The sequence below is a fragment of the Bombus flavifrons genome, chromosome 5 (assembly GCF_040668555.2).
Source record: "Bombus flavifrons isolate JBK064 chromosome 5, iyBomFlav1_principal, whole genome shotgun sequence".
Classification (NCBI taxonomy): domain Eukaryota; kingdom Metazoa; phylum Arthropoda; class Insecta; order Hymenoptera; family Apidae; genus Bombus; species Bombus flavifrons.
Genome location: NC_138446.1, coordinates 18502953 through 18515148, shown reverse-complemented (window position 1 = coordinate 18515148; position 12196 = coordinate 18502953). Strand labels below are relative to the sequence as shown.

At 33.8% G+C, this 12196-nt stretch overlaps 1 long non-coding RNA gene and 1 pseudogene across 1 annotated transcript; one reads left to right on the top strand and one right to left on the bottom strand.

The window, feature by feature from the left end:
• Positions 1-395: 395 nt before the first annotated feature.
• Positions 396-1741, top strand: LOC138179823 (alpha-ketoglutarate-dependent dioxygenase alkB homolog 4-like; annotated as a pseudogene).
• A 7324-nt stretch (positions 1742-9065) lies between these two features.
• On the bottom strand, positions 9066-11883 carry LOC138180374 (uncharacterized). Its single transcript, XR_011173283.1, has 2 exons — positions 10491-11883; positions 9066-9715 (listed from the first exon to the last, which is right to left on the bottom strand). It is a non-coding gene; the product is annotated as an uncharacterized LOC138180374 (long non-coding RNA).
• Positions 11884-12196: the final 313 nt, after the last annotated feature.

Genomic DNA, 12196 nt, shown 5'->3' with positions numbered 1-12196 from the left:
TTAATAAATTAATCCATTGAATTAGTTAATAAATTAATAGTAAATTGTTAGAAAAGAATAGTTTAAATGTTGTAAATTAATAGCTTGAATCTTACAAATTAATAACGCAAATGTTGTAAATTGATAATTTAATTCGAAAAAGTTCAATTCTTCGATGTTCATTGTACGATGGTTGAAACACAAATGACATCGCACGACAGTCGTGTGTTCCTTGTATACCTGTTGGTATACACTTGGCAATGTGCTAATGTTCTGTCAAAAGAAGATTGTAAAAAGATTATCAGTTGAAAAGTTTATTATAAAGGCATTATTATAAACGAGGAGATTTATAGTCGATAGTAAATTATTCTAGTAATTTCGAATTAAGTTAACACGTATAGAAGACCCAACCAACGTATTACCCTTCTTATGCTATCGCATCGACATTGTCCTTTAGTTCCCTGACTTTCACGTACTATGTGTCTAAAATATGTATACATATGTACATATGAATATAGTTCGAAATAAGTATTTAGCGACTTTTAAGTTCTTTGTTACTTATTAAAGGATGGAAACAGTGCGTTCTTGTGGTTGAAAGGGAATAAGATCTTGTCTTCTCTGCGAAACTGAACATAAGATTGTGAAACCCAATCTTAAGACTCATTTTGAGGTTATGTCCCAAAAGTTTGTCTTTTTTACAAATAAGTTTTCTATTATGTTATATACTTGGACAATTAATTTATTTGGTAGCATTGCTATTTTTAATATTTTTTATGAAAGATTTAAATTATTTATTTATTATTTAATTTATCCGTCAATGAAACAAATGATTTTCTAACGCAAGTATGTAATTTTTAATGTAGGCAGTATGTATTAATGTAGGCAAAGTTACTGTTTTATGTACAAAATATGAAAGGTAACATTGTTATTGAACTAGATAATTTACTTTTTTATTAAATTTATACACATAACATTTAAAATTTGTTTCTATGTCTTATTAACTATTATGGATTATAATATTTTAGAAATGTTCCAGTTATGTATATTGTCCAAACTGTGACAAATCGTGGCCTGGTTGGGATGCTGATCTTTACAAAAATCATCCGTATCATCGAGGAACAGCCATAGAATTTCCTGGTGTATATATAAAGGTATTTACTTACCTGTATCCGATACATCCTTCCATTATTTAATTTCTAATTCATGGTAATATTATTCGTTAATTTTCCCTTTCAAACTAATTTACATTTAAGAATATAACAAGAGATTATCAACCATCAATTATAAAAAAAGAAGTAAGATTTTTTAGTGAAGAGAACTTGATAAAAAGTATTGTTAGAATAATAATTTTATTATTATTATTTATATTTGAGATAATATTCGTAAGAAATTAATATTAACCTATTGTTTTATATTCACTTTTATACAAAGCTAGATTTTCTAAATCCTTGGGAAATTAATTCATTGAAGAACGCGCTTGAAAAAATACCTTGGGAAGTTTCTCAGAGTGGAAGAAGGAAACAGGTATTTCAAACAGTATAATATATAACTACATTTATTATTATAAAATTTTGAGATATCGATAAAGTTTATTAATAGATAAGATAGGAAGATTTAAGACATAATTTAAAAACTCCAGAATTTTGGTCCAAAATGCAACTTCAAGAAAAGAAAGCTTCAGTTGGGTTTTTTTGATGGTTTTCCAAAGTCTACTCAATTTGTGCAACAAAAATTTTGCCAAGTACCCATGCTTAATAATTGACCCAGCAAACAGGCCTGCAATTTAACACACTCCAACTGAAACAAGTGAGTACCCGGGGAGGGACCGCTGAACAGGATTACGAAGGCAAGAGGCCTCAACTGAACAGTGGGGTCCACTCACGAGGATGGACCGCTGAACAGGATTACGAAGGCATTACCCCAACTGAACAGTGGAGTCCCCCCGCCTGCGAGTTTTTCACTTAAACAGGATTACGGAGGACGTGAAATGCAGGTCTCTGCCCGAGTACCGAAGTACCAATCGGACAGTATTGCGGATCCCAGGTATCACCAGTGCGATGACAACTCCCGTGATTCGAGGCAAACGACGGGCAGTTTTCGAGCAGTTACTAACCACAGAGGTGTGCTTGGGGCGACTTACGAATCCAAAGATTTGTCCAGTACACGTTGACCCGCACGTACCCGGAATACGCGCGAACGAGTACGTCATGCTACGGTTTGAAAGAACTGAGCGACCGTGAACCGATATATCGAGGGAACAATTTTTCCAGTGTGGTAAGCGAGGGGATCAAGAGAGACGAGATCTTTATTTTTCGTTCCAAGATAGATAAGTATCTTTGTACAGAATGAGCTTACAATGCACATAACATAGGTATCTATCTTATGATTAATTAAGGCTAAAACGCTCGCATCCCACGGTGTCCTGCGATGTCCCACGATGTCCCACGGTGCCCCCGCGGGGGGTTATTAGTCCAGTCTAGATCACCAAAACTATTTTGGATGATCAAGACCAGAGTATACTCATGTAGTTTTTAGCTTGATATCGTTTTCAAATAATAATACTAATATTCAAAATAGTACTTGGTGTATTATTATTTGGAAAACGATACCAATTACCGGGACCCACCACGAGGAGGTAACTACTTTCCGGTCCCATTTACATAAAGAGTTTCTAAGCATTGGAAGCAGAGATGTAAAATTATTTTATAATAAAGAAGTGGCGTGTATTGAAATTTATTAATTGGAATAGCTGTAGTACGTGGATCCGCATAATCGTACTTGAATTTTGTACTTATCATCGAAGAAACGAAACTATGCGAGGTACCAATTGTAGCGCGTATGGACAAATTATAAGATGTCGTTGCCTTCTTTTAAATTGCATTTGCTTCCTTGATTCCATGAATATGGTGTTGTCGCCTTGGTTTTGAGCAGAAATGGAAAATTATATCTTAAAATTGAACTCTGTGTTACCACAGGTTTTATACGAAATAATGAAATGAGAGATTAAATACTGTATTTAAAATTAAAAGATAATGCTATATAGAAATAAAATAGCACTTCAAAGACTTGATGGATTCCGTTAATAAAATAAAACAAAATAAATCATTAATTCACTCACTACGAATTGATGGTATTGATTTCAATCAATGGATGTAGAGTCACTTTCGAGTAACGGTACTTCTGTTATAAATTAAGAACATAATTACTTTGAATTAATGGGAGAATGTGGTTATAAATTATTGGCATAACTGTTAAGAATTAATGGAGTAATTGTTTTAGATTATTAGCTTAAATGTCATAAATTAATGGCTTAGATGTTGTAAATTAATGGCTTAGATGTTGTAAATTAATAGCTTAAATTTTATAAATTAATGGCTTAAATGTTATAAATTAATAGTTTAAACGTTAAAAATTAATAGTTTAAATGTTATAAATTAATGGCTTAAATGTATAAAAAAACAGTTCAAATATTGTAAATTAGTGGCTTAGATGTTGTAAATTAATAGCTTAAATGTTATAAATTAATGGCTTAAATGTTATAAATTAACAGTTTAAATGTTATAAATTAATAGCTTGAATGTAATAAATTAATAGCATAAATGTTATAAATTAATAGTTTAGACGTTATAAATTAATTCCTTAAATGTTATAAATTAATGGCTTAAATGCATAAAATAACAGTTTAAATGTTGTAAATTAATGGCTTAAATGTTATAAATTAACAGTTTAAATGTTATAAATTAATAGCTTGAATGTTATAAATTAATAGCATAAATGTTATAAATTAATAGTTTAGACGTTATAAATTAATTCCTTAAATGTTATAAATTAATGGCTTAAATGCATAAAATAACAGTTTAAATGTCGTAAATTAATGGCTTAGATGTTGTTAATTAATAGCTTAAATGTTATAAATTGATAGCTTAAATGTATAAAATAACAGTTTAAATGTTGTAAATTAATGGCTTAAATGTTATAAATTAACAGTTTAAATGTTATAAATTAATAGCTTGAATGTTATAAATTAATAGCATAAATGTTATAAATTAATAGTTTAGACGTTATAAATTAATTCCTTAAATGTTATAAATTAATGGCTTGAATGTTATAAATTAATAGCATAAGTGTTGTAAATTAATGGTTTAGACGTTATAAATTACTCGTTACAATGTTGTTGTTTGATATTTTTTCTTACTTACCTGATATTTATGTTCTTCTTCGATGTTCACTCTCCGGAATTTCAGGCACAAAAGAGCTCGCGCGCGACTTCCGTGTTCCTTATATAACTTATGACAAGGCGTCGATTTGTTTATCAAACGGTAACGATTTTTTGACATAGCAGGAGACGGTTTTTCCATTCTAACAAAATCAAATTGAACGATTTCTCAATTTTTAATCGTAAATTGGTATCTTTTACGATTTAATACGATATCCATTTTTATCATTTTAATAGTTTCTAGAAACTAAGACTAAATTCGCACCTCCTTGATACTAGTTTTCGACTATCGATTAGTTTGAACAAAAAGGGAAAAGAGCCTAAGGGCAGTCGATGACGTTACTGTGAAATAAGTTAAAGTATTAAATAATCAGACAGATAAAATTTATATTAAGCGTTACATTATATTATCGATATTCGTTCATTTACTCGTGCTAAGTAAAAATGAAAATGTCCTTTTTTCTTGAATAACACCTACATCTCTGTTTGAAATATTTAAAATTCTTACTGAATGCTTACTTAAAAGTCAGGGTCTTTATTAATTCCTTTCAAGTTGAACGAGTAAATTTACTCGTTATATAATAGTTACAACATAAAATGGCTTTTTTCTTCAATACCGCCTGCATCGCTGTACGTGATACAGTTATTAATTATGTAGCGAATAATATGAACTAATTGGCTGTAATCGCGGTTAGGTACTTCTTCGTTAGATCTATCAAAGGATCTATTAGGCTATATGCGAGAGACTTATTGATTCCTCGAAGAAATATAAAATTCTATGAAAATTAACTAAATGATTTTATTCAATTAGTATTCGACAATGTCTGTCATTGTATTTTCGACCAGTCGCGGGAGTCAACGGGAGTCGTAAGTTCCCGCTATGATTATAATAATCGACACCACGAGTTGATCGATCCTCTGATTTCCGTTAAGAAAATAGGGGTGATTGTTTTGATATAACACCGCGTTAACAGGATGTAAAATATATGTCGGAGATGAAAGGACATCGGAGCCTTCCCTTTGGAACCTCGGAAAAATCCCTTAACACCGTAATCTAGATTTTATCATAGGCGTAATTAAACGATTATCGTCTTTCGATCCGATTGTATTTGTTCGAGATTCGTGATAGTGAGCTTGGGCTCGAGGCGACAGCCAGTCGCCGAACGTAGCCGCGGTCACGGGATAAACGCTTTATCTAACAAAGGTATGAAGTAATTCTATAGCTTTCCTTAAAAGAAATATTTCTGGCGACACGCGACAGTAAACATTCCAACGGTCTCTGTCCCGTGGCTCGTCACACGCAGACCCTATTCTTCGAGTAAGATGATTGCCCGATGTCGATGCTTCTCTGCAGTACACGTTCAGCTAGCCTGAGGGCCCGTTATAAATCTTAAGATTTAGCTAACTAAAGTCCTTCAAACAAACAGTCTTTGTCCCAACTACGAGAAGATAGAGGAGACCTATTTTTCAACGAACGACGTCTCCCACTAGCAACTTTCCCTGCAGGGCGGTTGGCATCTTTTTCTAACCACCGATATGGAGATTGACCAATTAGCAGCAACATCAATTTCCCTTACTTTCTGAACGAAGACTCTCCTCGACGAATCCGATGATCTCGCGTCCTTAGACACACCCCATCATAGTTTTCCTCTGCAGCATCATCGCGACGAAAAGTCACTCTCTCTCGCGAGATCGTATTAGCGACTTACTTAGCGTCTGTACGCTCGGTGCACGTTCATCCATCATCCCGTCGACCGCGGATTCGTTATCGAACCTAGGATCATTGTCGTTAGTTTCTCGAGCATCTAATTACCACGATTACTCGTCCGATTCTATAATAATCGTATCTGCACTGGTCAATGTCTTCTCTATTGCTTATCGACAATGTGTAATCCAAACGAAGATTCGTTTCACACCCCTAACCGTAATTCCAATGTAAACCCGACAAACTTATTATTCGTAAAACATATTATTCGTTAATCTTATTATTCATTAAACTTATTATTCGTTAATCTTATTATTCGTTAAACTCAATATTCACTATACTTTGTAAAAGCCTTGTATATACGCGTAAATATAATCTCTGCTTTGTAAAACGATGGCTAAATCAAACGAAGAGTTGTTACGCACCCTAAATTCTAATGATAAGCCGACATATTTATTAGCGTTGCGTATCAAATTTCGGGAATAATAATAATAATAGTAATGAAGGAATAATCGTGAAATTTGTGGGTGAAGTACGTCCGTCTTTTTCGCACAATATAGTTCTCCTTGTCTGTGATGTCACATATGCCCGTCCTTGTCGCACAATATAGCTTTCCTTGTCTAACAGGAGTTGAGATACCTGCACGTACTCCTGTTATCTTGCCGCAGTTCCAGTCGGTTCCGATAGATGGCGACGAGTCCGATACCTTACCGCGGAGCTGACCTAGCTCTTTACGTGTCGTATACTTGATTAAATCTACATTTATTTTATACAGAATTTCATGAGATTCTTATCTGAGATATATATATATGTATGTACATATTCGCAAAAGACTGTCGGTACTACTGCAGCAGTGTATTCTGTTTATAGTTGTGCGTCTGGGACAGCGTATACGTCGGCATTAGTTGCCGGCCGTCGCTACGTTCCAACAAAGTCCGAAACTAAACCACCATTGGAATTATAATGTTTGCTTTTCAATCAGGTTTCAGGGTTTGAAGTTAGATACACATTTACTTATTTTTGCTCATCTTTATTGCACAGCCCATGTTCTCACTTATACTTTTACACGTTTTCTTAACACGTTTTAAACAAAGTAAGCGTACGCGCGAGTGTTAGATTTTCAATGAAGATATGGAATTGTGTGCACGCTGCTTTCGGACGTTACCGATTCCATAAAATTACCGAATCCGTTAAAATTCGAATCGTCTGAACATGCTGTTTTACTAGTTACAGCTACATACATACTTTTCTATAAATCCATTTTTAAACACTTCTTTTACATCGTCCTTCTCCGTACAATTTCTCAAAATTAATTTTGCAATAGCAATGCTCGTTTCAAATTCAAGGAAAGGAATTTATGTTGCATTATAATAATTATATAGTATTTATATTATATCGTACTGTGTATGTCACACCTATATTTATAGTATTTATTTCTATTATATAATTATCTTTTTTATTAGGATACTCTTTCTTAAGATGATATTTTTATTAAGAAATATTTAGAATTTATATATATTATCTTTTATTTAAAAAATTAGAATATATATATACACACACACGCGTGCGCGTACACACACACACACACACACACACACACACACACACACACACACACACACGCACGCACGCGCGCACACACGCACGCACGCACGCGCACACACACACACAATACGTTTAAATTTTAAAATAATCCTTTTAATTGAAATAACGTTTTACCAATGCCAAGGCGTACATTCGATGCGATATTGTAATATATTTGAAGAAAAAAGGTTACATAATGCGAATTATTTACGATTCGTGCTCAGGTTGGTTAGATATATGATGAAACGGTAATAGGCAGTAGATGAGTTATTGAACTGAAGTGATTTAAAGGTGATAGCTCTATTATGCTATTTGTGTGTGATTATATATGTCGTTAGGATATATTTAGTTCTAACATTTTTATTTCACTTCTTCGCACAGCTATTACAAAAAAGCTATAACATTCGATCCAAAATTTCGTACACATATTACGATGTTCGACATAATATTAGTGACAAGAAGAGGAAATCCTCTTGGAAACCTGTCGGTTATGATCGTAGGTATTAATCGCACGTCGATCGCGCTCTTACATAAACACGTAGCTTTGAAACAGCGAGTGTTATACACACGTTAAGAAAAATATACATAGAAAAATGTGACCAGTCACATAATAAATCAAAATACATGAACACAATGTTACGTTCGCTTCTTCTGAAATACAGTTGTTTGAATTCTGTTCACGTAGCGAAAGAGGATATTGAAAAGAGACCTAGAAATATTATGGTTGTAGTAATCGCTCGCTTACGAATAATACGCTCAGTGAATCGTATTCGTTCTCGCAATCGGTAGATACGAATCGCGAATTACGTGTACGCTTATTTTCGTTTCATGATATTGGCATTCTATACGCATGTACAGAGTTCTATATAGATAAGACACGTATAGAATATAAATGCCATTCGATATTTCTTTCCTCCATACGTATTAGTTCTGCGTCGCTACCGGATATAATAAATTGTGATTTGTAGCTTTTGATGTTTATAACTTTTGGAATATGAACTGGAAATGGATTGATCCCTTAAATGATTTGTAATAACGTTTGCTGTACGCCTACTCTTTGGCTACTTCCATTCACGAATAGTTTACACGGTTTCGTGGCAGTTCTATGCTAACCGTTGTATAATATTTTCTAATAATAACAGCGTACCTACGTCAAAACAGTGGCAATGAATTATAATTGCAGGAAGAAACGAAAAGTATTTAGAAATATTCGTCTATAAATATCTAATCTTGATTATAATTAATAAAAAAATTTATGAAAGCAATGGCAATTGTCCAAAATCGATCATCCGCTTCACCGATTTCAATGATTTTTAAATATGTTGTCGAGGGCATGATTCTGAACAACTCTTTCCTATACATATATGATATGTATTTCGTTCTTATCTTCTGTTTGTAGTTTATACAGGTTTACATAGGCTTTCTATTTTATCCGGCCGCTGCATCGCATCAGAAGAGGCGGCCTGCAACCAGTACTAAAGTATGCGTCACGTATGCTGTCACGTACGCGCTACACATAGACAGAATTCACTTCAGTCTGGTACTAACGGTTTCTCTATTCTTTTTTCTTTTTCTCCTTCATCTTCTTCTTCTTCTTTCGAATATCTCGTAAACTATAGTCTAGCGGCAGTTACATGCATAGAGAAAAGTTATTCAAAATATTGATTTCTACAACACCAATCAGAAATCATCGAAATCGTCGAGGTGGATTGATAATTACACGAAAACCTTTCTATGGAATTATCGTTGTAATTATTTCTTAAATTGTTTTGATCGAGAATCTTCTTTAAGGGACGAATCCAATACGATCAACGGTGCCTTCGATGTTACTTTTGTGTCTACTAAATTATTTATAAAAACGAAGAGCAACGATTCTTTTCCATATACGAATAGTATTTAGAACCACTCGACTTATGAATAATACGTAGGCTGTCTAAGAGTTGCGACAATTTTTGTGATTAACGAGTCGTTGCTTTCACAAGAATTATACATTTCGACGTTCAACTTTCGCCCAAGATTTTCAAATAAAAAATTTACTTTATTTATTTACGCAACTTATCATGCTTGTGTGAAGCCGCAATAAAATATAAAATTTCTCGATTACAATAAATACAATTTAATATTTATATTAAAAGTATGATCTGAAATTGATTCTTCTATATCGAAGTTCATTAATTTCTCATTAAGAGGAATAATTTTGTTTGATTGTTCACCATTTTCATCGAGATAAACTGATTCGAAAATTTCATGTTTCTCTTATACGTATAGGTGTACATTTCGATTTATTATGTTATATCTGAAAATGTACGATTCATCCCTGCAACAAAATAATGCCGGAGACGTATCGGGTCTATACGTAGGCTCTTTTTTACAATATACATGAACATATATGTATTTCATCGCGTAAATATAAAGCCCTGTTTTTCCTGATCAATTAATCGGTAAATCTACAGAAAAGCTAGTTACTCCTTGATTTTGACGATTTGGAAACATGTTGTAAAGCTCAACGTTTTAAACAACTTTTTTCTACAGATATAACCGGCGATCGGCCTTAGTTACCTTAGCTACCTAACTTAAATCTACATAAACGATGGAAGAAAGAAAAATGATAAAAGAAAGGAAAACGTTGAGAGTTAGATTTGCGTTAGGCGTTATTTTATTCGGTCACCGCACCGCATCGCACCGCATCGCACCGCATCGCACCGCATCGCACCGCGCCGCGCCTTGAGGCAGCCACCAACCAAACTGACTCGTACGCTGCTTCGGACAGACAATTATAGGCAGAATTCACTGTAGTGGTATCGACAGCTTCTTGCGAATATGTCGGCAACTAAGGCCAACAGGTGGTTGTACGTATAAAAAAAAAAGGATGTTCAAAACGTTGAGTTTTACAGCGTAATTCAACGTCATCGAAATCGGTAAGGAGCTTTTCTGCACTTTCACCAAGAAACCTTATTTGAATAAAACTGTATTTGATGCTGTTAAACGGACAAACAAGAAAATTACGCCATTATTTAAAAGCAATCGAATCGGAGCCGAAAATGATATCTAACCAGTTTGTCGCTTTTTCGATAGACGTAATAAAATATTAGGATTACTGCCATCTCTAAATAGCAGCAATATAGAAACATGTATGTATCTTGTGGTGATATGTCCTTTTTCGTGTTATAATAGCGATAGTTGGCACTTTGGCGAACGTACGTTTCTCGGAACGTTATTTGGGTTAACCAAAGCATCGTCGATAATCACGGTAAACTATCTGCACTTTCTTACACGTATCTATTTAGATGTTCAATTATACATACTATAATCTTTTGTTGTTTGTTGATAAGAGATTAGTAACGTATTAATAGTAATTACTACTTATTTGATGCTTAGGGATATTCGCTAGGGATGATATTACTTGTTGTTACTCATTAGAATAACGCACTCGAAACATAGGTAATTGAAATTCGGCGAGAGTTATTTCACGCAATTGATTCTGCATCGTCGATTTCGAACGTGCAGATAAATTCTATTCTTTTACATATATAGTATAATACGTATGCGTTTTAGGTCGCAAAGAGAACTACTACTTCTCGTTCCTGTCCTATGAAACTGATTTTTTCTTTGTGAAAATATATAGTAAAAGATCGATGTCAATCGTTCGATCGTCAAATTTCTTGTATAGTACCTACATATGTATGTACAAGGCGTCGTGTTGGAACCGTAAATATCCCTCGCCACAGAAATATAATACCATCGGTACAAGGTATATACGGTAATTAAAAAGCGTTGCGATCGTTTCCCGACGCAAGAGTAAATTCAACAGCGATTGCTTTAGAGTCCATTTCCATTTATAGACTGTATTTTTTTTCTTTTCTTTTATTTCTTTTTCATTCTTCTTTCTTTCTTCTCTTTTCTTTTCTTCTTTTCTCTTTTTTTTTTTTTTTTTTTTTTTTTTTGAGATAATGGCAAAAGATAGTTTAGCGAAAGGTGGAAAAGCACGGTTCTACGTTTCTGCCTATGCTAGTCCATAGTCAAAGTCGAAAGAATACAGCCGTAAACATTAATCTATTCGCTCTACGTATAACTAATATTATTGATAATAAGATAGATTTGGCGTGATAACAATCATTGAAGCACTAATCGCATACATAAATTCTCGTGTCTTCGTACGTATCGGTAATTAAATTTTTCACTTGTTTGTTTATTGCGTAATCATCGAGTAATTTATATAATCATACCATTATAGGATTTCATGTAGTACAAGATTAGGACCATAGAATGAAAATATGTAAAAGCAATTCAATAATTCTAAATAAATTAGAGATCTGAAGTAACATAACACTTTAGCTTCCCTTTAGTTATTGGGTCAATGAATAGAAGCTTGTGCTTGAAGGATTACAACGGTGATAGTTCGAGTATTAACGAATATGTATGTTAATGTTAAAATAGTAGTACACAACGTAGTCGACGCGATAACTGCTTCGCTCGACGCTCGGCGATCGACTTATGTCTACGTAACTGGCCGCCTCACGGTCACGGCGGCCCCAAGGAATAACCCATACCTAATGCAATATTCTCGAAAACACTCTTGGAAATCTTGGAAATTACGAGTTTCCGGCAATCTGGACCACCACCATCGTAATCCTTGAAGCATAAACTTCGGATTAAAGTGTCACACGATTAATGTGTCCTACTCGTTGTCCTGCCCATACTTTCAATTCTAA